The sequence below is a fragment of the Paramormyrops kingsleyae genome, chromosome 4 (assembly GCF_048594095.1).
Source record: "Paramormyrops kingsleyae isolate MSU_618 chromosome 4, PKINGS_0.4, whole genome shotgun sequence".
Taxonomy (NCBI): domain Eukaryota; kingdom Metazoa; phylum Chordata; class Actinopteri; order Osteoglossiformes; family Mormyridae; genus Paramormyrops; species Paramormyrops kingsleyae.
In genome coordinates this window covers 8,990,806-9,018,231 of record NC_132800.1, presented here as the reverse complement: position 1 = coordinate 9,018,231, position 27,426 = coordinate 8,990,806, and the positions used below count along the sequence as shown (strand labels likewise).

At 45.5% G+C, this 27,426-nt stretch overlaps 1 long non-coding RNA gene across 1 annotated transcript; it reads right to left on the bottom strand.

Annotated features, from left to right (window-relative positions):
• Positions 1–1,176: 1,176 nt before the first annotated feature.
• Positions 1,177–26,034, bottom strand: LOC140589018 (uncharacterized). The gene is made up of 3 exons (XR_011990197.1): positions 25,868–26,034; positions 6,176–6,490; positions 1,177–1,207 (listed from the first exon to the last, which is right to left on the bottom strand). It is a non-coding gene; the product is annotated as an uncharacterized lncRNA (long non-coding RNA).
• Positions 26,035–27,426: the final 1,392 nt, after the last annotated feature.

The following is a 27,426-nucleotide window of genomic DNA, read 5'->3' as shown; positions in this document are numbered from 1 at the left end:
AGATACTCACTGTGTTTGTCCCACACTTTCCATGCAATGATGACGATGATCAACAGCAGCACCAATAAGCCCAGTCCTACATACAGAAACAAGCTGGACCAGAGAGCTGAATGAGAGGGTGGATTTGAACAGTAAAGTCTCACATGCTTTATAGCAACATTGAAAGGGAGTGGGGGAGGAGAGCACATGCGCTGGGGAGGAATGTTCAAACCACTGCGGGGAGTCCGGTTACAACTCTGATGTAAGTGCAAGCAGGATCCGGGTCACCAGTACTTCTCTGATAAAAGAGTCCTTTATCTGATTGTACTGTAATTCTACCATAGGGTAGTATGCCGGGAATAGAGGAATATATGGTATGTATAGGTATGTGTGGTCTGTAAATATTGTAGCGTGTTACAGAGGTTGCTGGGAGGGATATTTTCTGTGGGCATGCACCCATCCAGAGGAGAGTGTGTGGGAGGAGCCAGAGGAGGCGGGAGGGCTGAGAGACTGACGGGAAGAAAGAAGAACGATCTAGAATAAGTAGAGAGGGTGTAGTGCAGGACTGTTCTGCGACTGTTTCTTTTAGGAATATAAAGTGTGTATGGTGTGGCTGTGGCCCACAACAGGCAAATAAAATTAGTTTTCGGCCACTTGCCTCCTTATTCCCATAGCGGGAACTTTACAATATAAACAACACAATATGATATAGATTTAGCACAGCGATTACAATGGCGGGTGACACTATCCAGAATAACATGAATTAGTACCGATAATGCAAATTATCCTGGAAACATTACAGTATGCGCTGCTCTTATGCAGCGAACACAGATTTAACCAATGCATATATATAGTTCTCTAACATAAAGACAAACTGAGGGCTATAACCATTAATATCTGGAAGTATGACATATGCCATCTTACATCTAGCATCTCCACCGTAACAGGCGAACTTACTAATTACATTCACTTAATGCATAAACTCCACATCACTCACATACTACAGTACAACAACTTACGGTTTTCATGGACGCACGCAATATCGGTGTAACAAATACCAGGTTGCAAACTAGGCTAAGTAACAACTAAATACAGTGGTACCTCAGAACTCAAATTTAATCCGTTCAGAACTGCGGATCGAATCCTAAAAAGTTCAAGTCGTCATCGAATTTAATGGAAAACCAATTAAATGCTTACCTCTGTTTTTCATTATTCCCTCCTTCATCATCTGCCAAAAATGGACAGCAGTGGAAACAAGAGAAAGGATTGTTAAATTAAAAATAAACAACCCTGTTCCCGGGGGCCACTAGAGATTTTGGGCCCCATGAAAGCAAATCAGATTGGGCCCCCAGCCCAGACCAATCCGATTAAGTTCCTAATTTCTTAGGGCCCTGTCACTTAGGGGTCCATGGAATCATCCTTATTGTATATTCACCATATAACGTATTGTTATGTACGCATGCACATCAGTCCGCTAGCTCACATAAACAACACTTCATGCTTATGGCCGTACTTCGTGACTGACTTTTATTCGCACAAGAACAATGCAACACATTTCAGCATAGGGTAGTGTTTCCTCCCCCTCCCCCCTACCGGTGTGGAGTAGTCACAATAAATTGCCAATACATCACAACTCCTCCCCCTTATTCAATTACTAGTATCCCAAATACCGTGAACCATCAATTGGTATTAAGAGGTTGCAAAACACCTATCCCAGGTATGCTAACTAAACAATCAGTAACAAGTAGTATAGTTAAACATGTACATAGATATACATTTTTTTTTTTTTATTATTATGACCATGAACAGTATCCAACAAAAAATGGGCTGGGGGTAGACTGCCCCATCACCTTGAGTGTGTCAAAGAACTATAGTGCCATTTCCTGAGACGGCACTCACTAACCGAACCGTTCCACAAAACAGTTTACAGATTCAGTCTGTCCGGTGGTTTACGGATCCGTCTTGGATGTCCGTTCCGTGTCAGAGGAGGTGTTACTGGAGCGTCCGTGTGTGTGATGACAGACCGATGTGGAGGTGATGAGTTTATTACGCAGCCAGGACTGGAAGACCCTTGCATGTTCCCAGCGTCTGTCATAACTGGTGCACTGACCGTGGTGGGTGTTGGTTGCGTGTCAGATGCTGGCTGTACAATGCTGGGATAGCAGGCCACCATCTGGTCAGCATGCCGGTTCCACTGTTGTTTCGATCCAACCTCGACCTGGTATGATACTGGACCAGCTTGCGATGCGACAGTTCCCGTCGTCCACTTTTCCTCCCCCTTCCGGTAGTCGCGGACTAGAACCGGATCCCCAACACCGAAACTCCTGACCCTAGCGTGTGTGTCCCTGTAGCATCGCTGGGACTCTTGCGCTTGGTCGACCACTGCTGCCACACACGGTCGCAATAGATCAAGACGCGTGCGAAGCTTGCGATGGAGGAATAGCATGGCAGGCGTTTCTTTGGTAGTGGCATGAGGCGTATTCCTGTATTGCAATAAGAAGGCATCCAAACGCTGTTGGACAGAGGTTGTTCCCCGTGAAGACCTCAGGGAGTGTTTAAATGTCTGCACAAAGCGTTCTGCTAGGCCGTTTGTTGCGGGGTGAAAAGGAGCTGAGCGTTTGTGCTTGATGCCATTGGATGTTAGAAAGCTGGCAAACTCCCCAGACGTGAACTGAGGCCCATTGTCACTGACAAGGACCTCGGGTATTCCATAATGGCTGAAAAGACCCATGAGGACTTCAATGGATTTTGCCGATGAAGTTGAGTCCATCAAGATGACTTCTGGCCACTTGGAGTGGGCATCGATTATTATGAAAAACATGCGCCCCTCAAAAGGGCCCGCAAAGTCAATGTGAATTCGCTGCCATGGAGCTGCAGGCCAGGGCCATGGGTGTAGCGGTGTTAGACTAGGGCTTTTCTGACAGCACTGACACGAGGCACAACTCTTGCATTTCTCCTCGACCTGCACGTCGAGACCCGGCCACCAGACATAGCTCCTCGCCACAGCCTTCATCCTAACCACGCCAGGGTGTCCCACATGTAGTTCATCTAAGACTTGCTTACGTAACTTGGGCGGAACTACCACTCTGTTCCCCCACAGTAAACACCCTTGAAGTACTGTGAGCTCATCTTTCCGTACTAAAAACGGGGCCAGGTTACTGTCAGAGTCCTTAGCTGATGGGAAACGGCCCGTCGACACCATCTCCATGATCTGAGAGAGTGTAATGTCAGATCTGGTCTCTCTTCTCACATCAGCGCAAGAGATCGGAAAACTTTCGATGTGATTAATAAGAACAGTGTCAATTGTCCCATGTTTTGCCTCCTGCTGCCCTGGAAGAGGAAGATGCGACAGACCGTCCGCATTGCCGTGGTCAGCTGCGTGTCTATATTCAATGGTATAATCATGTGCTGCCAATAACATTGCCCATCGCTGCAATCTTGCTGCAGCCATAGAAGGGATTGCCTTACTGGGACTCAATATGGTCGTCAACGGGCGGTGATCAGTGAACAAGGTAAAATTACGGCCATATATATATGAATGAAAGCGTCTCACCCCAAATATGATTCCTAATGCTTCACGCTCAATCTGAGCATAATTCTGCTCGGCTTTACTCAATGTGCGGGAGGCAAAGGCTATGGGCCTTTCAGCACCATTAGGCAGTCGGTGGGAAAGGACTGCTCCGACACCATAGGGTGAGGCATCGCAGGCGAGTATGACTGGGAGTCTAGGATCATAGTGGGCCAGTACACTCTTGCTTGCTAGCTGCTCTTTTGCCGCACAGAATGCCTCCTCGCATGTCTTGGACCACTCCCACTTCACATCCCTATGCAACAACGCGTTCAACGGGTGCAGAAGGGCCAAACAGTGGGGGTGACTTCCCCTTTAACACATATAAGGGTAATCTGGCCTTCTGTTTATTCATTTTCACCCATACTTTCAACCTTCCCTCTGGTTGCAGTAATTCCCCGGTGTATGTTTTCAAAATGACACCGGTCTTCCGTAAGGGCATGTGGGCAAATTTGGCCTCATATAATTCTCGTGAAATCAAAGAGACTGCCGCCCCAGTGTCTAACTCCATCTCAATCCTCTGACCTTCAATCTTGGGCTTAATCATCATAGCCAATGCTGCATTGTCCCCATTAACCGTCATCACCGGCTCAATATCACTTGTTACTGTTGACACCATATGCAGCGTCACTTTAGAGTCTGAATCTGACGTAAACTCCTTCTCACTATCGGAAGTATCGGCCTCCACCTTATGAATATTTCCTTTCGTTGTATCCTGGAATTTCTTTTTACTGGTTTTTACTACCTGCTTTTGTTTTAGGTAATTCCGATCACTCCTTTTATTTTTACACATCCGAGCAATGTGGCCCTTCGTCCTGCAGTTGTGGCATTGTTGATCTTTGTAGTAGCAATCACGTTCATTATGATTTATCCTGCCACAACGGAAGCATTTGTCGCTCCCTTGCGACGGCGAAAACGATACTGCATGTACCATCAGTGAACTTTTTAAGTGCTCTGATTCTCTTGCTACTGCTTCCATTGATAATGCCATGTCGACCGCGCGCTGGAAGGTAAGAGCTTCCTCTGTCAGCAATTTCCTTTGAATGCTTTCATTTCTGAGTCCGCATACAAATCTATCACGCATGGCATCTTGCAAATGAGTGCCAAAGTCACAGTGCTCTGATAACCTCTTTAGGACGGCCACATACTGTACAACACTCTCTCCCTCTTCCTGATTTCGTTTATGGAAACGGAATCTCTCCGCAATGACAATGGGCTTTGGAGAGAAGTGCGCGTTTAGAATATCTACCAGGTCTTGGTACATTTTAGTCCCAGGTTTCTCTGGAGCTAACAAACTTCTCAATAAGCGATATGTGGTCGCCCCAATGACACTCAAAAATACTACGACTCGTTTTGCGGGAGGTACGTCATTTGCCTCAATAAAATGTTCAAACCTTTCGACGTATGTCGACCATTGCTCCGTGGATTCATCGAAGACATCAATATGTCCCAGAAGCGCCGCCATTCTTGCAGTTGTAGCCTCTCTTTAAACTCCGTGTGGGGGCACAACGGTCGCGCTCAACCTCTAACGGCAAGAGTGGGATCCCATCCTCGTCGCCAATTTATTGTATATTCACCATATAACGTATTGTTATGTACGCATGCACATCAGTCCGCTAGCTCACATAAACAACACTTCATGCTTATGGCCGTACTTCGTGACTGACTTTTATTCGCACAAGAACAATGCAACACATTTCAGCATAGGGTAGTGTTTCCTTCCCCCCCCCCCTACCGGTGTGGAGTAGTCACAATAAATTGCCAATACATCACAATCCTTATGCCCCCCCTCCCGTTTTACGACACCCTTGCCCTGTTCTGTCAGTCAGTACAGACTGTGAAAGGTCATTTCTAAGACTAAAAAAGAATATGCAAGAATATTCAATAAAATAGCTGTTTGCATGCAGAATATTACATTAGGGTTGTGACCAAAGTGTCCACATCCCAGGGCACTGATAGTGGGCAGGTGAGATAAATAATGTTATTAATATATCATAATGTATTTATGGCAGAACTGGATCAGTTATTACAGAGTGCAACTGTGAAACTGGCCTTTGTCTGCAGGTAGTTTCTAACTGCAGCAATCACCCAGCCTGTACACCTTCAGTAGCAATTAATCCCTACAAATGTCTGACATCTGAAGAAAAATAAATAGTTTTAATGTATGACAGTAAAAATCTACATTTTACTTTTTTTATTTTTTACTTTGTACACATAATAAATGGCTGTAAGATGAATATGGCTGTATGTCTGTTTCCAGTAAGCTGATGTCTGTGATGTATTATGAAAGACATCTGACTGGGTGTCTGAGAAAATAGTAAGATCTGTAATATTTGCCATATTATACAAATGTACCATAAACTAGAAATATGTTAATCCTGAGGCCTCTGTACAGCTCCCAGGTGTAACATACAAATCAGACACTCATGTATTTTATAAAGAGCAGGACCTGTATCTGATGAGGTCATCAGGCCTGTATTATGGGATGTCTCCCTTAGAGGTAATGCAAATTCTTTCTGTACATTCATAGACACATGAAATTATAGCATCAAACACCAGTAACTGACAGTAAATAAAGTTAAATACTGAGCATCTCATTGGCTACAGTCTGCAGTACAGACATCTTACCTTCAGTGACTGACAGGTAAATCCATGTTCCCACAGCTGAACCTCTGCTGATCTCCACACCACACCAGTAGTAACCAGAGTTCACAGTTGTCTGCTTGTTCATGGTCACATTGAAGACTTGCTGGTCAGGATAATCTCTGATTGACACTTCACCAGTTATATTTGGAGAGTCAGTGTGTACTATAGGAGTACATGAACTCCAGTCACTTCCATTGCACCAGTATTTCTCATGTTGTTGATATATGTTGTCATAGAAACATGGGATGGTGACAGATCCTCCACTCTGTACAGACACTGTGTTCAGTGTGGACACACCTGCAGGGACAGTATGAAAATTACCCAGCTGATTAACTCTCACTCCCTCTTACACCATTTATACACATATTCATAAAGTCAGTAAAAGTCTACCTTAGGCTGCAGTACTTTACTCTGCAGAATATTAAAATTTGTTTTGAGTAAATGTTGTATTTAATATCACTATATTTGCAAAAATATGAAAACTGATCAGATAAAATTGGCTTATAGTTGCTTCTTCATGTCAGCAGCCAAAGCACCTGCAGGTCAGACCAGCTAATCCACCTGGAGCAGAGCAGGTTAAGCCCTGGCTTAAAATTTGTTTTGAATTAATGTTGTATTTACTATTACTGTATTGGTAAAAAACAAAACAGTGTAATGAATGATTAACTGAACTGATTATTTAGCAGAAAATTAGCCTGCAGAAACCTCCTTTGCCAGCTTACACATTTAAGTTCACATGTTTAGGTCAAAAATCAGTAACTGAGAGCCAAACTGATGATCATTTACAGTATGTTTATTTATGTATGTATGCTTTTCTATGAAATGTATGAATTTATGTATTTAAAACTAAATGAAAGGATATTACTTCAAAACCTTGAAGTAGCCCATTTAAAAGACACTGTTACTTGCCCCTGCCGTATATCAATGAAGTTTTTACTTTGTTTCATTTTTTTACTCCTCCTTGGATTGCCACCTTATCGTGGTGGAGGGGTTTGCGTGCCTCCGTGAACCTGGGGGCTAGGTTGTCGGGGGCAATAGCCCCTGGTAGGGTCTCCCAAGGCAAAAAGGTCCCAGGGGAGGGGCCAGACAAAGAGCAATCCAAAAAAACCCCATGAAAAAGTGTAAAAACAAAGTCCCGTTTCCCTCGCCCGGACTAGGGTCACCGGGGCCCCACCCTGGAGCCAGGCCTGGGGGAGGGGCCCGTTGGCCTGGTGGCCCGTGGGGCCCGGCCGGGCACAGCCCGAAAGAGGCACGCGGGACTGTCCCCAGGTGGGCCCACCACCCACAAGGGGAATGTCAGGGGTTCGGTGAATTGTGGATCGAGTGGCGGCCAAGGGAGGCCCTGGCGGTCCGATCCCCGGCTGACAAAACTGGCTTTCGGGACATGGAATGTCACCTCTCTGGTGGGGAAGGAGCCTGAGCTTGTGCGTGAGGTTGAGAGGTATCGACTAGATATAGTCGGGCTCACCTCAACGCATAGCTTGGGTTCTGGAACCAATCTCCTGGAGAGGGGCTGGACGCTCTTTTACTCTGGAGTTGCGGCGGGTGAGCGACGCCGGGCTGGGGTGGGGCTATTGGTGGCCCCACAGCTCGGTGCATTAACACCGGAGTTTACCCCGGTGAACGAGAGGGCTGTTTCCCTGCGCCTTCGGGTCGGGGATAGGTCTCTGACTGTCATCTGCGCTTATGCGCCGAATGTCAGTTCGGAGTACCCGGCCATCTTGGATTCCCTTAGCGGTATGCTATTTGGCGTGCCGCAGGGGGATTCCATCGTTTTGCTGGGGGACTTCAACGCTCATGTGGGCAATGACAGTGTGACCTGGAAGGGGGTGATTGGGAGGAACGGCCTCCCTGATCTGAATCCGAGTGGTGTTCTGTTATTGGACTTCTGTGCAATGCATGGTTTGTCCATAACGAACACTATGTTCGAGCATAAGGGTGTCCATAAGTGGACATGGTACGAACATGCCCGGGGCTACAGGTCGATGATCGATTTTATAATCGTATCAACTGATCTGCGGCCCTCCGTCTTGGACACTCGGGTAAAGAGAGGGGCAGAGCTGTCAACTGATCACCACCTGGTGATGAGTTGGCTCAGGTGGCGGGGGAGGAAGCCGGTCAGACCTGGTAGGCCCAAGCGCATAGTGAGGGTCTGCTGGGAACGTCTGGCAGAGGCTCCTGTTCGCTGGAGCTTTAACTCGTGCCTCCGGCAGAATTCCGACTGCATGCCGGGGGAGGTAGGGGACATCGAGTCTGAATGGACACTGTTCCGGACCTCCATTGTGGAAGCAGCCGTGCGGAGCTGTGGCTGCAGGGTGGTCGGTGCCTGTCGTGGCGGTAACCCCCGTACCCGATGGTGGACACCAGAGGTGAGGGGGGCCGTGAAGCTGAAGAAGGAGGCTTTCCGGGAATTATTAGCCCGGGGGTCTCCGGAGGCAGCGGACGGGTACCGGCGGGCCAGGCGGAACGCGGCTCGGGCGGTCGCAGAAGCAAAAACCCGGGCATGGGAGGAGTTCGGTGAGGCCATGGAAAGTGACTTTCGGTCGGCCTCAAAAAGGTTCTGGCAAACCATACGGAGTATCAGGAGGGGGAAGCAGCTCCTGGTTCCTACTATTTATAGTGGGGGGGGGGGGGCTGTTGACCTCACCTTGGGACATCATCCGGAGGTGGAAGGAATACTTTGAGGACCTCCTCAACCCTGCCTCAGATACATCTACGCATACTGCCTTTGAGACATCTGAGGGCACAGAGCCCGAGGGTGCTGGGGGGGGCTTGCCCATCACTGAGGCTGAGGTGGCCGGGGTGGTTAAACAACTCCGTGGTGGCCGAGCCCCGGGGGTGGACGAGATCCGCCCGGAGTACCTGAAGGCTCTAGATGCTGTGGGGCTGTCGTGGCTGACACGCCTTCTCAACAGTGCGTGGAGGTCAGGGACAGTGCCGCTGGATTGGCAGACCGGGGTGGTGGTCCCCTTATTTAAGAAAGGGGACCGGAGGGTGTGTTCCAACTACAGGGGGATCACACTTCTCAGCCTCCCTGGGAAAGTCTATTCCGGGGTACTGGAGAGGAGGGTGAGATCGATAGTCGAATCTCGGATTCAGGAGGAACAATGCGGTTTTCGTCCTGGTCGTGGAACGCTGGACCAGCTTTATACCCTTGCAAGGGTACTGGAGGGGGCCTGGGAGTTTGCCTATTCAGTCTACATGTGTTTTGTGGATTTGGAAAAGGCTTACGACCGGGTCCCCCGAGGTGCTCTGTGGGGGGTGCTTCGAGAGTATGGCGTCCGAGGTCCACTGTTGTGGGCGATCCGGTCCCTGTACGAACGGAGCAGAAGCTTGGTCCGCATTGCCGGCAATAAGTCGGACGTGTTCCAGGTGCGTGTTGGGCTCCGCCAGGGCTGCCCTTTGTCATCGGTCCTGTTTATCATATTTATGGACAGGATTTCTAGGCGCAGCCAAGGCGTCGAGGGTGTCCAGTCTGGTGACCTCAGGATTGCCTCGCTGCTTTTTGCAGATGATGTCGTCCTGTTGGCTTCATCTGCTGGGGATCTCCAGCAGGCACTGGGGCGGTTCGCAGCCGAGTGCGAAGCGGCAGGGATGAGGATTAGCACCTCCAAGTCCGAGACCATGGTTCTCAGCCGGAAACGGGTGGTTTGCCCTCTTCGGGTTGGTGAAGACGTACTGCCTCAAGTGGAGGAGTTTAAGTATCTCGGGGTCTTGTTCACGAGTGAGGGTAGGCGAGATTGGGAGCTGGATAGACGGATCGGAGCGGCGTCTGCAGTCCTGCAGGCGCTTAACCGGTCCGTCGTGGCTAAGAAAGAACTGAGCCAAAAAGCCAAGCTCTCGATCTATTGGTCCATCTTTGTCCCTACCCTCACCTATGGTCATGAGCTATGGGTAATGACCGAAAGAACGAGATCGCGAATACAAGCGGCCGAAATGAGGTTTCTCCGCAGGGTGTCTGGGCTCTCCCTTAGGGATAGGGTGAGAAGTTCAGATATCCGGGAGGGCCTCAGAGTAGAACCGCTGCTTCTTCACGTCGAAAGGAGCCAGTTGAGGTGGTTTGGACATCTGGTGCGGATGCCTCCTGGGCGGCTACCCGGAGAGGTTTTCCGTGCATGTCCTACAGGGAGGAGGCCCCGGGGCAGGCCCAGGACTCGCTGGAGGGATTATATCTCTCGGCTGGCCTGGGAACGCCTCGGTGTCCCCCCCGAGGAGCTGGTGGGGTTAGCTGGGGAGAGGGAGGTCTGGGTGCTTCTACTGAAGCTGCTACCCCCGCGACCCGAACCCCGGACAAGCGGTAGATGATGGATGGATGGATGGATGGATGTATGCTTTTCTATGAAATGTATGAATTTATGTATTTAAAAATAAATGAAAGGATATTACTTCTAAACCTTGAAGTAGCCCATTTAAAAGGCACTGTTACTTGCCCCTGCCGTATATCAATGAAGTTTTTACTTTGTTTCATTTTTTAAGGAATGATATGATACATGTAAAATAATGCATTACATTCCCATTTCAGCATTTTTAAGAAGAGTCCCCTCACCCGACCCAAATGGACCTTGACAGTAGGGGCGGATCTGGTGGGAGGGGACACAACATGCATGGCCACCCCTGTGCCCCCCCTAAATACACATGCTGCTTGGGTGTGAAATAAATGTACTATTACTGGTAACAAGTGTAAAATTTAACTGCAAAGCATCACATAAATAGCTGATCGGCTTTCAAAAGTGTCTTATGCTCCTTAATGCTGAGAATCTAATGTACGTAATACTTGGTGGACATGAAGGTCAAATGCATCTGTCCCCCCCATCAGAACAACCCGCTGTCTGCCCCCCCCCATTCAAAAATACAAATGTACATTTGCACAGCCAAACCCCAACATTCTTCGAAGGCACAGAGACACATATACCCAACATGTCAGATGGTCCAGAATACACTCACTCACAATGCACTGACCACCCAGTGAGGTAATTAAATTAATGTCCAAAAATGGGGGGTGGGGTGGGGGGTCCTCCAGTTACAGTCAGAGACCCTCACCCAGTGGGTTGTTCCCTAAGAATCTCAAAGTATGACAAGAAAGTTTCCCATCTGGAGTAGAGCTTTTTCACAGACCCCTCAGCCTACATTTAATCTTTTCTAGCTTTAGGAAGTGAGTTATGTCTTCCAGCCAAGCAGCAGCAGATGGAGGAGTGGGAGATTCCCAGAGCAGCCAGATTCTCCTACAGGCCAAAACCAACGTGAATGCAATGATGGCAGATTGATTTATATTTAAGTCAAAGTTGTCATCTGCTACCCTGTTATGGCAGAGCATGGTGAATGAGAGACGATCCACATAGCGGCTCCAACCAACCAGAAAGCAGGAGCAGAAAGCATGTGCTAGACCAGCTGGAGAAAGGGAGCCCCTGTCACAGCTAGCATCCCTCCCAGGATATATGTCAGTAAGCCTGGCTTTGCTAAACTGAACCCTGTGCAAAACTTTAAACTGTATGAGCCCCAATCTCAGCATGCTACAGTGTTTTAGAGCAGTATTCCGCAGTCAGATCCATACCGAGTTCATCCTCCCACCTAGTTTTAATATTATCTAGGTTTTAACATCAGTTGAGAGCATAATGCAGAGATCAGTCCTACATCCTCAAAGTAAAGAGTGTTTTTCCAGCACCATAGCAGGTGGGAGATCAGAAAAAGAGAGAAATTTTGTGACAAATCTGTAGGTATTTAAAGAAATGATTATGTGGGAGGCCATATTTTCTACACAGGGTATCAATACTATCAAAAGATGTAGTCGGTGTATAAATCCTTAATACACATAAGACCATTCAAACCTCATTGTCTAAAGGTTGAGGTGAATACAGATGGGGGACCTGCCTTATGGAGAGTGCGACAGACTCAGCTCTCCTGCTCCATACTCACTCTATCCACCGCGGAGAACATCAGGGGACACGGTGTCTGCGTGTATGTAAGTAGATGGTGTGGGGATATGCAGGGTGTGGAAAAGCTGTTCAGCAGACACTGAACTGTTAATGGTAAACTGCAGACATATTTACCTACCAAGGGAGTTTACCGCTGTTTCTGATGGCTGTTTACATTCTGCCACAGGTGGATCACATGTGTAGGAATTGAACAGCTCAAATGGGGATGGTTTTCCATCAATGTTCAGGGGAATTGATTATGAATTAATTAATGATTAATTCATACACAATTAAATAGGGAATATTAGGTTTGAGTTGTTGTTCCGATATCACAGTCTTTATATTAGTCCCACTTGGTAAAGAGCTGGATGATTTAAGTCCAGAATGTGAATGGAATTCATTCGTTGGTATCACTACTCAGTCTAAAGATAGCTGCCCGTCCACCGGGTTAGCTTCTCTCTGTAACCTAGCGACTCAGCTCTTGGCCAAAGAGAGAGTCTCGCGATACTTGAGGACGCGAGTGGGACTTCAAAGCTCAGTAACGGGATTCAGACCAATAAAGTGACTTATTGTAAGCACAGAGAGGGAGATTTAAAATGTGAACAGCATGCGTTTATTCTAATACTACACTAAAACAGGACAAACATTACACATAACCTAATACATACAAACACAATAACGGAATTACGGAAAATGGATTTACAGTAGGAAACAGTGATAAGCTTTGATTAAATACTGTTCTGCAACGGCAAGCCTAGGATCTAAACAGGCAACCCAGATTTCAGCGTAGATCAGCCGGTACTAGTTGCCTATTAGAGAGTTGTCGGTGAGTTTACGTGATTGCAGCGGGGATCAGCTTTGTCTTTTGTTGAAACTCGCGGCGAAGAGGCTTCGTAGTTTCGATGGTAGATTTATCTTCTCCGCGCGTAGTTTCTCCCGCAGTCTTGGATTGGAGGCTTTACGTTTTCTTCTTCTTTTTCGATGTTTTTCTCCTCCACCTCTTTTTTCCCCCCGGGTGTGAGGTTTTTATGCCCCGTGGGCTCCATGAATATTCATGACCCCGGGTCCGACTGATACCCAATGAGAATTGGTACCTGGATCCGAAGGGCCGGTTGCAGGCTCCCCGAATGGCACCATAGATTTATGGTGGTCTTTGGCCAAATTTTGTGCTGATTTTAATTAAGTAATTTAACTTTGGATAGGTCCAATTGTGTAGTAATCCGTCCCCGGATTCACATTCGGACATAATTTAGGATGACATCGATACCAAACATGATATTCCACCTTCGATCCAAACCTTCGCTAATTTTCATTGATTAATTTATAATTCCTCTTATGAGGTGCATGCTTATTATTGCCATCAATGTACAGAATACCTGGTTAAGTGGTATATCTTACAGCTGTGATAAGTTTATGTGAGTTCTACTGAAGCTGTACCCCATTTTATACAGTGTGTCCTAATTAAGGATGGCTTGGGTAACTTTCTTTCCTTCAGTAAAAGAACAGTGTTGATTATACATTGCCAAATTATAAAATGTAGCAAATCGGGCTATTAAAAAGGGGTTCAGTACACAAGTTTTCACATACATTGCATAGTCTCTTTCAGACAAAGGGAGGCAGGAAAAGAGCGCGAATCTCTGATTTACGACTGTAAGGCATAGATAAGCAACCGCATTTCTACCCCTTCCCCCCCCCCCTTTTGGTGAGGGGTGGGGGCCTTTCTTAGTTCTATTAACTAAATAACTATGTGCTCAAACATTCCTACCTACTTGGTTACACCACTTAAACTCATTTCCCCTATTCTCTGAGAGAGGTGTGAGCACGTGGTTGGATAACCCCAGTGTTCACCTATCTGTGCATATTAATATATATATATATATGTATATATATATATGTATATAATTGTCCAAGTGGTGAAGATACAATGGGACATTCATAAGAGAAATAGAAGACAATGGTGACTGACACATACACATCCACCAAGTTTACAGTAATGATGCCAAATAATAGTGGGGATAACACACAATCAAATACACAATAGATGGCATATGATTTTAGCTTTGTCCCACTCCAGAGAGATGCAGGATCTCCCCCCCTTTCCACTATCTGGGTCCTCCGTTTGAGGGCCATAAACATTGGAATGCGGGCTTCAGCTTCCCTGGAGAGGGGCCCTGGGTGAAAGAGGTACGGAGGGAGATCTTAGCATGGCCGACTCACTCCCTCAGCGGCCATAAAATACTGGCTGTGGGGCCTGTGTGATCCTACACATGACCACACTCGGGATATTACATAACGTCATTAGCATATGGGAGACTGCACATCCAGATGCTGTGTTCATTGTGGCAGGTGATTTTAACCACTGCAACCTCAGGAATGTCCTCCCCATGTACCAACAACTCGTCTGCTTTCCAGCAGGGGAGAGTAACATTCTTGGCTGATTGTACAGCAACGTGAAGGACGCCTATAAGGCTGTGCCCCAGCCACACTTCAGTCAGTCAGACCACATCTCAGTGCTCCTCTACCCAACCTACAGACAACTCCCCAAGCCAGCTCCCCCAGTAAGTAAAACTATTAAAGTGTGGACTGAAGGATCAGAACTGGTACTTCAAGACTGCTTTGACAGTACAAACTGGGGTGTGTTTAGAACTGCTGCTATGAGGAGGGACTCTATGGTTGACTTAGAGCAGAACACTGCAGCTCTAACTGGCTATATTAGCACATGCACTGAGAACATTATTCCCACAAAATGCTGTAAGACCTCCTATCCCAGTGATAAACCCTGGAGTAACTGGGGAGTGTGGTCTATGCTACATGCTGCATTGCGTTTGTGTCCAGTGAGGCTGAGGACTATAAAACAGCCAGACACAACCTGCACAAATCAATCAGGCCAAGAGGCGTTACAGACTGAAGGTGGAGGGATATTACACCACTGCTGATTCCCGGTTTAACATACAGGGCATCAGCAGAAGAGCCAGGGGATCATAACCAGTAAAATCACACCCCAGAGCTGCTCTGCTCTGCTCAGGACAGGAAGGCTCTCCAGCGTGTGAAAAATCTGCACAGTTCATATCTGGAAGAGCCTTCCCATCACTCCAGGACATTTACACCACCAGGGTCATCAGGAAGCCCCACAGCATTATTAAGGACAGCATACACCCACAACATGGGCTCCTCACACTTCTGCCGTCAGGAAGATGATACAGGAGTGTGAAATCAAGGACAACCAGACTCACAAATAGGCCATCAGACTCATGTTCCATGCATCCAACACTGCTTCACTTACCCATAACTTTCATTGGCCGTTACCTTATTTGTAGCAATGCACAGAACACTTTACTTTTAAATTCCTTATTGTCATTGTTTAAAAGCAGATGGCAAAGTAAAAATTACATTGCATGGTCTGAACGTTCTCTTTTTACCATGTATATAACAATAAACTTATAAATAGAAAAATGGTTTCTATAAGCGGGACCCAGAACTGAAGCTGATGACAACTTATTGAGGGTGGAAAGCACAACAAGATTTGACATAAATTGTAGGCCTGTCACTATCAGTTATATATATATATATATATATATAATCTCTCCATATGATATAATCCCAGATTTCTGTAGATACAAACTCTAGGTCTGCTTTGGGGTCTCCTCCCAGTTGGACACGCCCGAAACACCTCTTCAGGGAGGCACCCTAGATAGATGCCCAAAGCACCTCAACTGGCTTCAATGCGGAGGAGCAGCAGCTCTACCTTGAGCTCCTCCCGAATGTCTGAGCTCCTCACCCAACGTCTAATGCTGAGCCCAGACACCCTGTGAAAGAAGCTCATTTCTGCTGCTCGTATTTGTCATCTCATTCTTTTGGTCACCACCCAAACCTCATGACCATAGGTGAGGGTAGTAATGTGGATCAGTTACAAGAGCGAATATCGAAGTACCGGGGTGTTCTGGTGCCAGGTGCACTTTTTAATATCCTTATGTTTGAACATGGGGTTGGTTATGGACAAACAGTGATTAGCACAGAGGTCCAATGACAGAGCAGTGCTCAGGTTCAGATCAGGCTGGCCATTCCTCTCAATCACATCCTTCCATGTTTCACTGTCATTACGCACATGAACGTTAATGTCACCCAGCAGAACAATGGAGTCCCCATAAGGGGCACCTTCCAGCACCCCCTCCAAGGCCTCCGATAAGGCCGGATACTCGGAAATGGTCTTTGGTGTGTAAAGACAACAGTCAGAGCCTGTCCCCCAACTCAAAGTCCAAGTGAGATGAGCCTCTCATTCAGAGACTCTCGCTGTAAGTAAAGACTCTCGCTATAAGTAAAACCACACCTGCCCAGTGAGATGAGCCTGACTATATCTAGTCGGTGTCTCTCTGCCTCCAGCTCAGGCTCCTTTCCCACCAGGGAGATTCACTCCATGTTCCTAGACCCAGATTTGGTCGCCGACAATCAGCATCCTGAGGCCCCTGCTTTCAACTGCCACCCAGTCTACACTGCATCTGACCCCCACGGCTCCCCTTGCAGTTTGTGGGCCCACAGGAGGGAGGACCCCTGTTATTTCTTTGGGCTATGCCCAGCCTGATTAAGATTATATAATTAGGGCTGCCGCGATTAGTCGGCGTCATCAATGATGTCGACTCTGAAAATGTGTCGACATCAATATTTTAAATCGATGCATCATTCTTTAAATTATTTTAATGAAAATACCATTATAACAAATATGAAAAATGAAGTTTGATGGCTTACTACATGGGCACCAGCGTTATGCACGAGCACCTGAAGGGAAAACACACAGGTGCTATTCTGGACCGGCAGAACACGCAAAACATAAGAACATAAGAAATTTACAAACGAGAGGAGGCCATTCGGCCCATCAAGCTCGTTTGGGGAGAACTTAACTAATAGCTCAGAGTTGTTAAAATCTTATCTAGCTCTGATTTAAAGGAACCCATGGTTTTAGCTTCCGCTACACTAGCAGGAAGACTATTCCATACTCTAAGTACACGCTGTGTAAAGAAGTGCTTCCTCTTCCTCAAATTTGTTTTAAAATGTTCTCCCGCTAATTTCCACTTATGTCCACGAGTTCTAGTATTTAGACTAATATTGAAATAGTCATTTGGCTGAACAGCATCCAGACCCGTTAGAATCTTGTAGACCTGAAGCATATCCCCCCTTAGTCTCCTTTGCTTGAGGCTAAACAGATTCAGTTCCGCTAACCTCTCCTCATAAGACATTCCTCTAAGACCAGGAATCATTCTCGTAGCTCTTCGTTGTACCTTTTCTAAGGCAGCAATGTCCTTCTTGAGGTATGGTGACCAAACCTGCACACAGTATTCTAGGTGGGGTCTCTGTAAGTGTTGTCTGTTCATGTTTATCATATATTACCATTAATACAGAGAGCTTTTTAATATCTTCTGTCCTTCTAGCTGCTAAATACAGTCATTATTAATTATGGGCCTATTCATGTAATGAAAGGCCCATATTGTTCTTCACCTAGTAAACTACATTTTGCCAATTTGCGCTGAGCCCGTGAAAGGCACGGACCTCACTTTGGTGCCAAATCGTAGGGCTTACTTAGCTGCACGGATTGACATATCGTTTGTCTCCGTACTGCTTACGGATTGCGTGCAATTGCCTCTCAAAGTCGAAAAAAAAACTTTATTATTATTATTATTCTTCCGTGATTTTCGGCAATTAATGCGGGTCGTACCGTAGCGTGCAGCCAGGCAAGCTATATATCAAAAGTGAGTCCTTCATGGTGTGAGGTGTGCTATTACTTTTCTGCGCAGAATATGTTACCATGGCGACGTTATTCACGTTAAAACACACTTAAAATCCCATAGGAATGCATTGAATGCTAACTTTTACCTAGCATTAGCCTGACTAACCATGTGAATAGTAGTAAGGCGCATCTTTTTTCATGGGAGTGAATGGCCCATTGACTTCAATGCATTTCAGTCAAAGTTGTCCCACTCGGCCAGCGTTCATACCACAGCAACAAGACTCGGTATTCAACCTCAGGCCTCATCACTCAACACCCCAAGTCCACCATCTTGACCCGCACTCGTCTTTCATCCCTCGTTCTCTCCCATTGACTTCAATGCATTTCAGTCAAAGTTGTCCCACTCGGCCAGCGTTCATACCACAGCAACAAGACTCGGTATTCAACCTCAGGCCTCATCACCCAACACCCCAAGTCCACCATCTTGACCCGCACTCGTCTTTCATCCCTCGTTCTCTCCCATTGACTTCAATGCATTTCAGTCAAAGTTGTCCCACTCGGCCAGCGTTCATACCACAGCAACAAGACTCGGTATTCAACCTCAGGCCTCATCACCCAACACCCCAAGTCCACCATCTTGACCCGCACTCGTCTTTCATCCCTCGTTCTCTCCCATTGACTTCAATGCATTTTCGTCAAAGTTTCATTATTTGGCCACTGCTCCTGCCACAGCTACAAGACTGAATAATTAAATTAATAAGTAAAAGCACCAGCTCTTCCCCGGTCAGCAGAATAGGCCCATCTCAAAATTTCTTCAGGAATTTTCGTTTCTAGTTATTATTTATTATTCTTCCGTAGATTTTCGGCAATTAATGCGGGTCGTACCGTATCGAGCAGCCAGGCAAGCTATATGTCAAAAGTGAGTCCTTCATGGTGTGAGGTGTGCTATTACTTTTCTGCGCAGAATATGTTACCATGGCGACGTTATTCACGTTAAAACACACTAAAAATCTCATAGGAATGCATTAAATGCTAACTTTTACCTAGCATTAGCCATGTGAATAGTAGTAAGGCGCATCTTTTTTCATGGGAGTGAATGGCCCATTGGCTTCAATGCATTTCAGTCAAAGTTGTCCCACTCGGCCAGCCTTCATACCACAGCAACAACACTCGGTATTCAACCTCAGGCCTCATCACCCAACACCCCAAGTCCAACATCTTGACGCGCACTCGTCTTTCATCCCTCGTTCTCTCCCATTGACTTCAATGCATTTCATTCAAAGTTGCCCAACTCCGCCAGTGTTCATACCACAGCAACAAGGCTCGGTATTCAACCTTAGGCCTCATCACCCAACACCCCAAGTCCAACATCTTGACCCGCACTCGTCTTTCATCCCTCGTTCTCTCCCATTGACTTCAATGCATTTCAGTCAAAGTTGTCCCACTCGGCCAGCGTTCATACCACAGCAACAAGACTCGGTATTCAACCTTAGGCCTCTTCACCCAACACCCCAAGTCCACCATCTTGACCCGCACTCATCTTTCATCCCTCGTTCTCTGCCATTGACTTCAATGTATTTCAGTCAAATATTTCCTACTCGGCCAGTTTTCATGCCACAGCAACAACACTCGGTATTCAACCTCAGGCCTATTCACCCAACACCCCAAGTCAACCAACTTGACCCGCACTCGTCTTTCATCCCTCGTTCTCTCCCATTGACTTCAATGCATTTCAGTCAAAGTTTTCCTACTGGCCCAGCGTTCATACCACAGCAACAAGACTCGGTATTCAACCTTAGGCCTCATCACCCAACACCCCAAGTCCACCATCTTGACCCGCACTCGTCTTTCATCCCTCGTTCTCTCCCATTGACTTCAATGCATTTCAGTCAAAGTTGTCCCACTGGGCCAGCGTTCATACCACAGCAACAAGACTCGGTATTCAACCTTAGGCCTCATCACACAACACCTTAAGACCACCAACCTGACCCGTACTCGTCTTTCATCCCTCGTTCTCTCCTATTGACATCAATGCATTTCTGTCAAAGTTTCCCTATTTGTCCACTACTCCTCTCACTGCTACAAGACTAAATAATTAAATCAATAAGTAAAGGCACCTGCTCTTCCTCGGTCAGCAGAATAGGCCCATCTCAAAATTTCTTCAGGAATTTTCGTTTCTAGTTTCTTATTATAGTTGTCTGCCTGCTACCTTAGAATCTTCATTGAATAAGTGTTTGAAAAAATGTTTAGGCTAAAATTTTGGCTTAATCTATGTGGATTGACGGTGTCTGTGTGTTTGAGCGCATTGGGCTTGATGATTGTTATTATCGTAAACTAAAACTGAAACATAAACAGACACTAAATAAAAGAAAATAATTTGTGAACTGAAATAAAAATGAAAACTATATTTTTCAAAAAAAAAAACAAAAACATGTCGGACTTTAATCAAAGTCCTTGAGCTTCACGCAAAAAAGCACCGACACACCAGCTATTTGATTTTCATTGCTATTGGTTTATACTCAGTCAGACATAAGGTCAATTTAGGCATTCCAGTTTACTTATATTGCATATTTTTATACACTGGAAGGAAACCAGAGGTGAAAAGCCACACAGACACTGGGTGAACAAGCAAACTGCACACACAGAGCGGCAGTGTGCTGCCAGTGACAGCACTACCCACTGCGCCAGTGAGCCGCCCTCGGATTCCACAATGTGTGATGCTGGTATCATTGTGGCATTTCATGCACATGCAATTGTCACATCACAAGGACCACGATAGTCTGCTGAGTTCAAACGATTTTTACTCCATCACAGGAAACAAAATTTTGCAAGCTTTGCAATTTTAATGATGGTTATTTTTCTACATTCTAGAATTTGTTTAAGAAAAATCAGTCTAAACTTTACTGCCACTGCACGAGCTCTGCAAGACAATCATAAACATTCTCGTCCTTGCTGTTTGACTCACTCATAGTCCCTGTGGTGAGTTTGTGAGAATAATGAGTGACAAGGAGAAAAGCGAGCAAGAACTGGCCATGAAAAGTTCCAGACTATGGAAATAGTTTATATTCCATAGAGATGATATTGAGCAAAAGCAAGTGACTGTCAACATTGTGTCTGTTGGCATAACTCACTGCCACACCACCAACTTATTTGAGACACTGTTGATAGATAATAAGTTCTAAGCCTCTGTTCTAAGCTCATGGGCTAACCCCTCTATGCATACTCGTGGGCAACTGTATATAGCTCAAGAAGTATTGTTACTATTAATACTTGTTGTACTCTCCTGTCGTAGCATGTATGTTTGCCCGTGTCTTATGTGAACCCTGTCCGACCCTCACATGTCCTTAGCTTTGTATAAATCTCCCACCGTTTGTCTGCCTTACAGTTGGGTGTCTGGCCTTCCTGTGTTTCCCTGGTATGTTTGTTTTGGGGTTCGTTGGGTGCCTGTTATAATCCATATAAAGGCTATAAAGTTGCGTTTTCCCTGCATGAAGCCTCCTTGTCATTGTTGCCACGATGCCTCAGTCCACCAGTCATCACAATATTAGTAATTTTTTGTGAACATATTTTGAGTTTTGATTAGGGCTGAATGATACTGGACAAAATTCACATAGTGATACTTAAAGTTTTTGCAGTATTTAGGACTAACTATATAATAATAATAATAATAATAATATAATAAACTTGTTAAATTCATCTTTTAGGCTTGGATGTGTTACAAAACCTTTGAAAATAGCTGTTATAAGACCAGAAACAGCTTTAATAAAAGTAATAAATGATTTGCTTATGGCTTTCAACCATTTATAACTGCAGCGTTCGATACTGTGGACCATAATATTCTCTTGGACCGACTACAATCTGTGGTTGGCATTAAGGGGACAGCTCTCTCCTGGTTTCACTCTTATTTAACTGATCAATGAACAATGAATCTTCCAAGCACACTAAAGTCAAATATGGTGTCGCACAAGGATCAGTGCTGAGCCCCCTACTGTTCCCTTTACAGTATATATGCTACCTCTTGGTAACATAACTAGAAATCATAGTGTTAGGTTCCATTGTCATGCTGATGATACACAGTTTTATATATCTGTTTAACCAGAAGATGCATTGTGGTTGCCCATCAGGATCCTCACCCAAACTTCAGCTAGTACAAAATGCAGCAACTACAGTTCTCACAAAAAACAAAAAATGTGACCATATTAGCTCTGTCCTGTGTTCCCTTCACTGGTTTCCAGTTAAGTCTTGCATTGACTACAAAACACTGCTATTAACTTTTAAAGCACTGAATGGTCTTGCACCAGAATACCTTCGAGATCTACTAGCCTCCTACTGTACAGCCCTTCCTGCTTGTTTCAGTTTTGATGAGCAGGACGTCTGTTAGTATCTATAGGGTAGGAAGAACTACGGCAGGCAGCAGAACATTCTCTTATAGAGATCCGCAGCTGTGGTCTTTCAGCGGATGTGCAGGATTCAGGCTCACTCTCAATATTCAAGTCTAGATTAAAAACACCCTTGTTTAATCTAATTTATAGGGACTCTAGTTCTAGCTCTAGCTAACTGCTCACTCCCAGTTAGACCTATAGTGTGGGATGTAGAGCTGGGTGGGGATCAGTGCCATTGGCTTTGGATGCCAGTGCTGTCACTCTAGCTTCACACCCCCTTGTGGGATTGGAGTGCTGACATTTCAGGGACTCCCCATGCCTGTGTTCCCACCTGCCTCTCCCTCCTACTTATGCTGCCATAGCCATATAGACCAGAGGTAACATATTGCACTGACTTAACTGTCTGCACTGCCTCTAATCTCCCCTACTTTGACCAATTGCACTTTTTATTTCCTCTACCCTTCCTGGAGTGTGCTGGCTGGACACCCCATAATATCAAGATATTCTGCCTACCCTGTTGCCTGAGACGCCTCTACTACCTGTGGTGTCTCTCCTGCCTGCCCTGCTGCTGTCCCACTGATCCTCCTGCCATCAGAAGCAGCACCAGCACCTTCTCATATCTTATAATATGGACAGTGTGAATTGGGACTTTGCCATCCTGCTCGTTTGACTTCCTCTGCCGCCCCCTGGAGGATGGGCTCCCCCTTTGAGTCTGGTTCCTCCCAAAGCTTCTTCCTTCCAGGGAGTTTTTCCTTGCTACTGTTACTGTTACCTCTGGTGCGACCATGTAGAGACAAAAATGACAAGCTGTTGAGTACCTAAGATAAATAACATAAGGATATTTAGTTCATTTAAGAAAAGGACAACGTATAGGAAAGGTAACCTTAAATGACTTCTGTTGTAATCTGGCGCTATATAGAAAATAAAATTAAATAAAATTAACTTGACCTTCAAGTGGGGGCGGGAGGTGCCGTTGGGGGGGTGAGGCGCCCCCCTTATATAATGGTAGGGGAAACACTGCCTTATGCTTTGCCAGGCCTTTGCTGCAGCTGTCTTCAGTTGTTGCTTGTTTGTGGTTGTAGTTTTGTCTTAAGCAAGTGAAATTCATGCTCGGTCAGGCCGAGATCTGGTGATTGACTCGGCCATTGCAGAATATTCCACTTGTTTGCCTTAAATGTAAATTTTGCTTTTGCGGTATGTTTTAGGTCATTGTCCATCTCTACTGTGAAGCGCCATCCAATGAACTTTGCTGCATTTGGCTGAATCTGAGCAGAAAGTATATCCCTATACACTGCAGAATTCATCCGGCTGCTTCTGTCTTCTGTCACATCATCAATAAACACTAAAGACCCAGTGCCACTGGAAGCCATGCATGCCCAAGCCATCACACTGCCTCCACCATGTTTTACAGAAGATGTGGTGTTCTTTCGATCATGAGCCATTCCAAGCCTTCTCCATACTTTCTTCTTCCCATCAGTCTGGTACAGGTTGATCTTAGTTTCATCTGTCCACAGAATGCTGTTCTGGATCTGGGCTGGCTTCTTTAGATGTTTTTTGCTTGTCACAGTATGCCCCGTGTGTAAATAGCCCTTGTTTTGAGTTTGTTATGGTTTAGCTGCATTCCCTATTGTCCCCATGTTTTATGTGCAGCCTGTATGATTCCCGAATATCTCTAGTTTTCTGTAAATTTATTATTTAATAATAATTGATCCCTGTGGGGAAATTCTCTTTATGTCTCATTATGTCTTAATTGAATTAACACTTTTATTGATCCCAGTGGAGAAAATTTACTTGTCTCTGGCTTGCTCACTGAGGGCTTTGGCCAGGGATAATGTAAATTTTATTAACCTTTATTTTACCACCAAGTCCCATTGAGATTAAAATCTGTTTTACAAGAGAGAACTGGTGACGGTAGCAGAAATATGGATGGAAAAACCGCCGCTCCAGTGTGGTAATTAGTGTCCCACAGTCCTCCTGCTCTTCTGGAGAGAGGCTTAGATGAGCCTTCAGCCCCTCCCCCTCCAGTGACATTGCCAGTTGACCCGCAGTTTTGCTGGGTCACTGGCCACTGAGCCGCGCCGCCAGCCGGACCTGGATCAGGTAGGGCTCCAAGGGGCCTTTTCTGTCATAGCGGGGCAGCTTGAGGAGGGTCTTGATTGTGACCGGCTGTATCCCTGTGCTGCACCACTGTCGCCTGGGCAGGTGGGGGCGCTGGGGCCATCAGGTTGGTCCAGGAAGGCAAAGCACTCGGTTCCTGGAGGTCTGCTCAAGCTGGCTGCTCCCCTTATGGTGTCAGCTTCTTGGAGCTCCTCTTGCTCCCTCTCAAGCTCCTCAATTATCATCCCCAGCTCTGACACCAATGTAGCGTATCGTATAGCCAAGGTGTGGAAACCGTAATAAGCAACTGGAAGCAATGGGATTCAACCGCTAGGTGGCATTTATTTCACCTGTGCCAGTCACTATAACAACACACCCACACTGCCCACCATGCCTGTCACCCGCTTACTCCCAACCAACACGGTGGGCGCGTATACACATACACACACACACACACACACACACACACGCTATGTACCACAGTTAACATTTAATATTACACATGACAGTACAGTACAGCACAAGACGATGCCTGGTAATCACTGAGAACTATGTACAAGGTTGGCGGCAGCAATATGCCGCTCTGCCCCATGGTACCTGCTGCGCTATAATATATTCATGTATGTAAATGCATATTTCAAATAAATTAATGTGTTTAAACGACATGATAGTTATTCTTTTCAATTTTCTTGTCTTATTTCTGATTTTTTATTTGGCGTGTTAATTTATTTTGCACAAAGGGCTCGTGCACATGAACAGGAACTTTACGTTCATTCCCAGTAATATGTGAAACAGCGCCCCCTGGAGTCACTCATCATGACAGTCACAAAATATGGTGTAACACTGGCAATGATAAAGGAATTGATAAACTCAGAGACAAACGAATCCGATGCTTTGGAAAATTTGGAACCGGTTCTCAATTCCCATCCCTAGTACCAGGTCCATTAAGCCCCTTGCTTTCCAAGATATACACCTCACAGGATGGCTTCCTATAGCAACAGCCATGTGGCCCTAATAAAATACATTCACAGCCTGTGACCCGAAACACTCTGAGGGTACAAGCTGCATGTCAGCACATGCAATGAAAAATAAGTTTGGTCCATTCAAAACACTGAAAAGGAGACACTGTCATGGTAATACCCAGAACATTCCCCCATCTCCTTATAAGAACAAGAAAAAACATTTAACCCCAAAAGCTGTATCTTCTTCCCCAACTGACGTAAATCGTAATTATTACATAATGAATAACTTATATGATTCCTCATGCAAGTAACACTTCAAAGAAAACAAATCAAATTGAGGACGACTCCCTTCTTTGAAATTTCTGTGTTTATCTGTTCCACCTTTAGGATATTTCCAGGCCAAAGATAACAAAGGTCAAGCAAACCATTAAAAACTATGCCAGCTCACTTCATGCTCAACCTGGAAGTTCCCAATGAAGTTTTAAAATACTGAAATGGAAAATTTTCTAAAATATTTTCTCCTTTGTCCTTCCTTTCTACCTGAATGACATGTTACATACTGTGCATCTCATTGCCAACAGTCTGCAGTACAGACATCTTACCCTCAGTGACTGACAGGTTAACTCGTGTTCCCACAGCTGAACCTCTGCTGATCTCCACACCACACCAGTAGTAACCAGAGTCCCCAGATGTCAGATTGTTGATGGTCACAGTGAAGACTGGCTTTGTGGGATCATCTCTGATTGACACTTCACCGCTTTTCTTTGGAGAATCAGTGCGTACTATAGGAGAACATGAACTCCAGTCACTCCCATTGCACCAGTATTTCACATGCTGTCGATATTCGTTGTCATAGAAACATCGGATGGTGACAGATCCTCCACTCTGTACAGTCGCCCTGCTCACTGTGGACACACCTGCAGGGACAGTATGAAAATTACTCAGCTGATTTACTCTCACTCCCTATTACACCATTTATACACATATTCATAAAGTCAGTACCAGCTGCAGTAGGCTGCAGTACTTTACTCTGCAGATTATTAAAATTTGTTTTGAATAAATGTTCTATTTACTAGCATCGTATTTGCAAAAATATGAAAACTGATCAGATGAAATAATATTTGCCTGCAAAAAAACTCCTTTTTTGGCTTATAGTTGCTTCTTCACATCATCAGGCAAAGCACCTGCAGGTCAGACCAGCTAATCCACCTGGAGCCAAGCAGGTTAGCACCTGGCCAGTACTTGGATGGGAGACCAAGTAGGAAAACTAGGTAACTGCTGGTAGAGGTGTAGGTGTGGTCAACAGGTTAGTCTGTCCTGTGGTCAGTGTGGGTCCCAATGGCCCAGTGCAGTGACGGGGACACTCTGCTGTAAGAATGATGCCGTCTTTCAGATGTGATGTAACACCCAGGTCCCGTAATTCGGATGTCATGAGCGATTCCTGGGCATCTTTCAATAGAGTAGGGGTGGTACCTGATGCTCTGGCTAAATTGCCCACTGTGGCCCTTTCAAATCTGGTCTCCTAATCACCCCCTATATCTAATTAGTGAATTCTCTCCTGCTCCTTCACCACCATAGCTACTGTGTGGTGAGTGTACTGGTGCAGAATGGCTGCAGTTGCGCCATCCAGGTGGGGGCTACACAGTGGTGGCTGAAGTGGCTCCCCTTTGCTTCTGGAAAGTGCTTTGGGTGTCTTGAAAAGCGCTATATAAATGCAACATTCTTTTGCATACATTATAGTTATTTAAATTTACATATATAGCACAAATATCAGTAAATGACAGCCAAACTGCTATTCTTTTACAGTTTATTTATTTGTAATTTTCCTTTTCTATAAGATTTCTACTTAAAATTCAAACCAACTGACATTTTTTAACATATTTCTTCTCATATCTAACCCCCTGCAGTAGCCTATTTACTGTTACTTCTCCCTAGTCTCATTTATGCTGTTGATCAAAACTAAAATTTGGCCCCTGTTATACATTAAAATATTTTCTCCTTTGTTTGTGCTAATGTTCATCCTTTCTGAATGAATGTCATTTTACATACTGTGTATATCATTGGCTACAGTCTGCAGTACAGACATCTTACCCGCAGTGACTGACAGGGAAACCGGTGTTCCCACAGCTGAACCTCCACTGATCTCCACACCACACCAGTA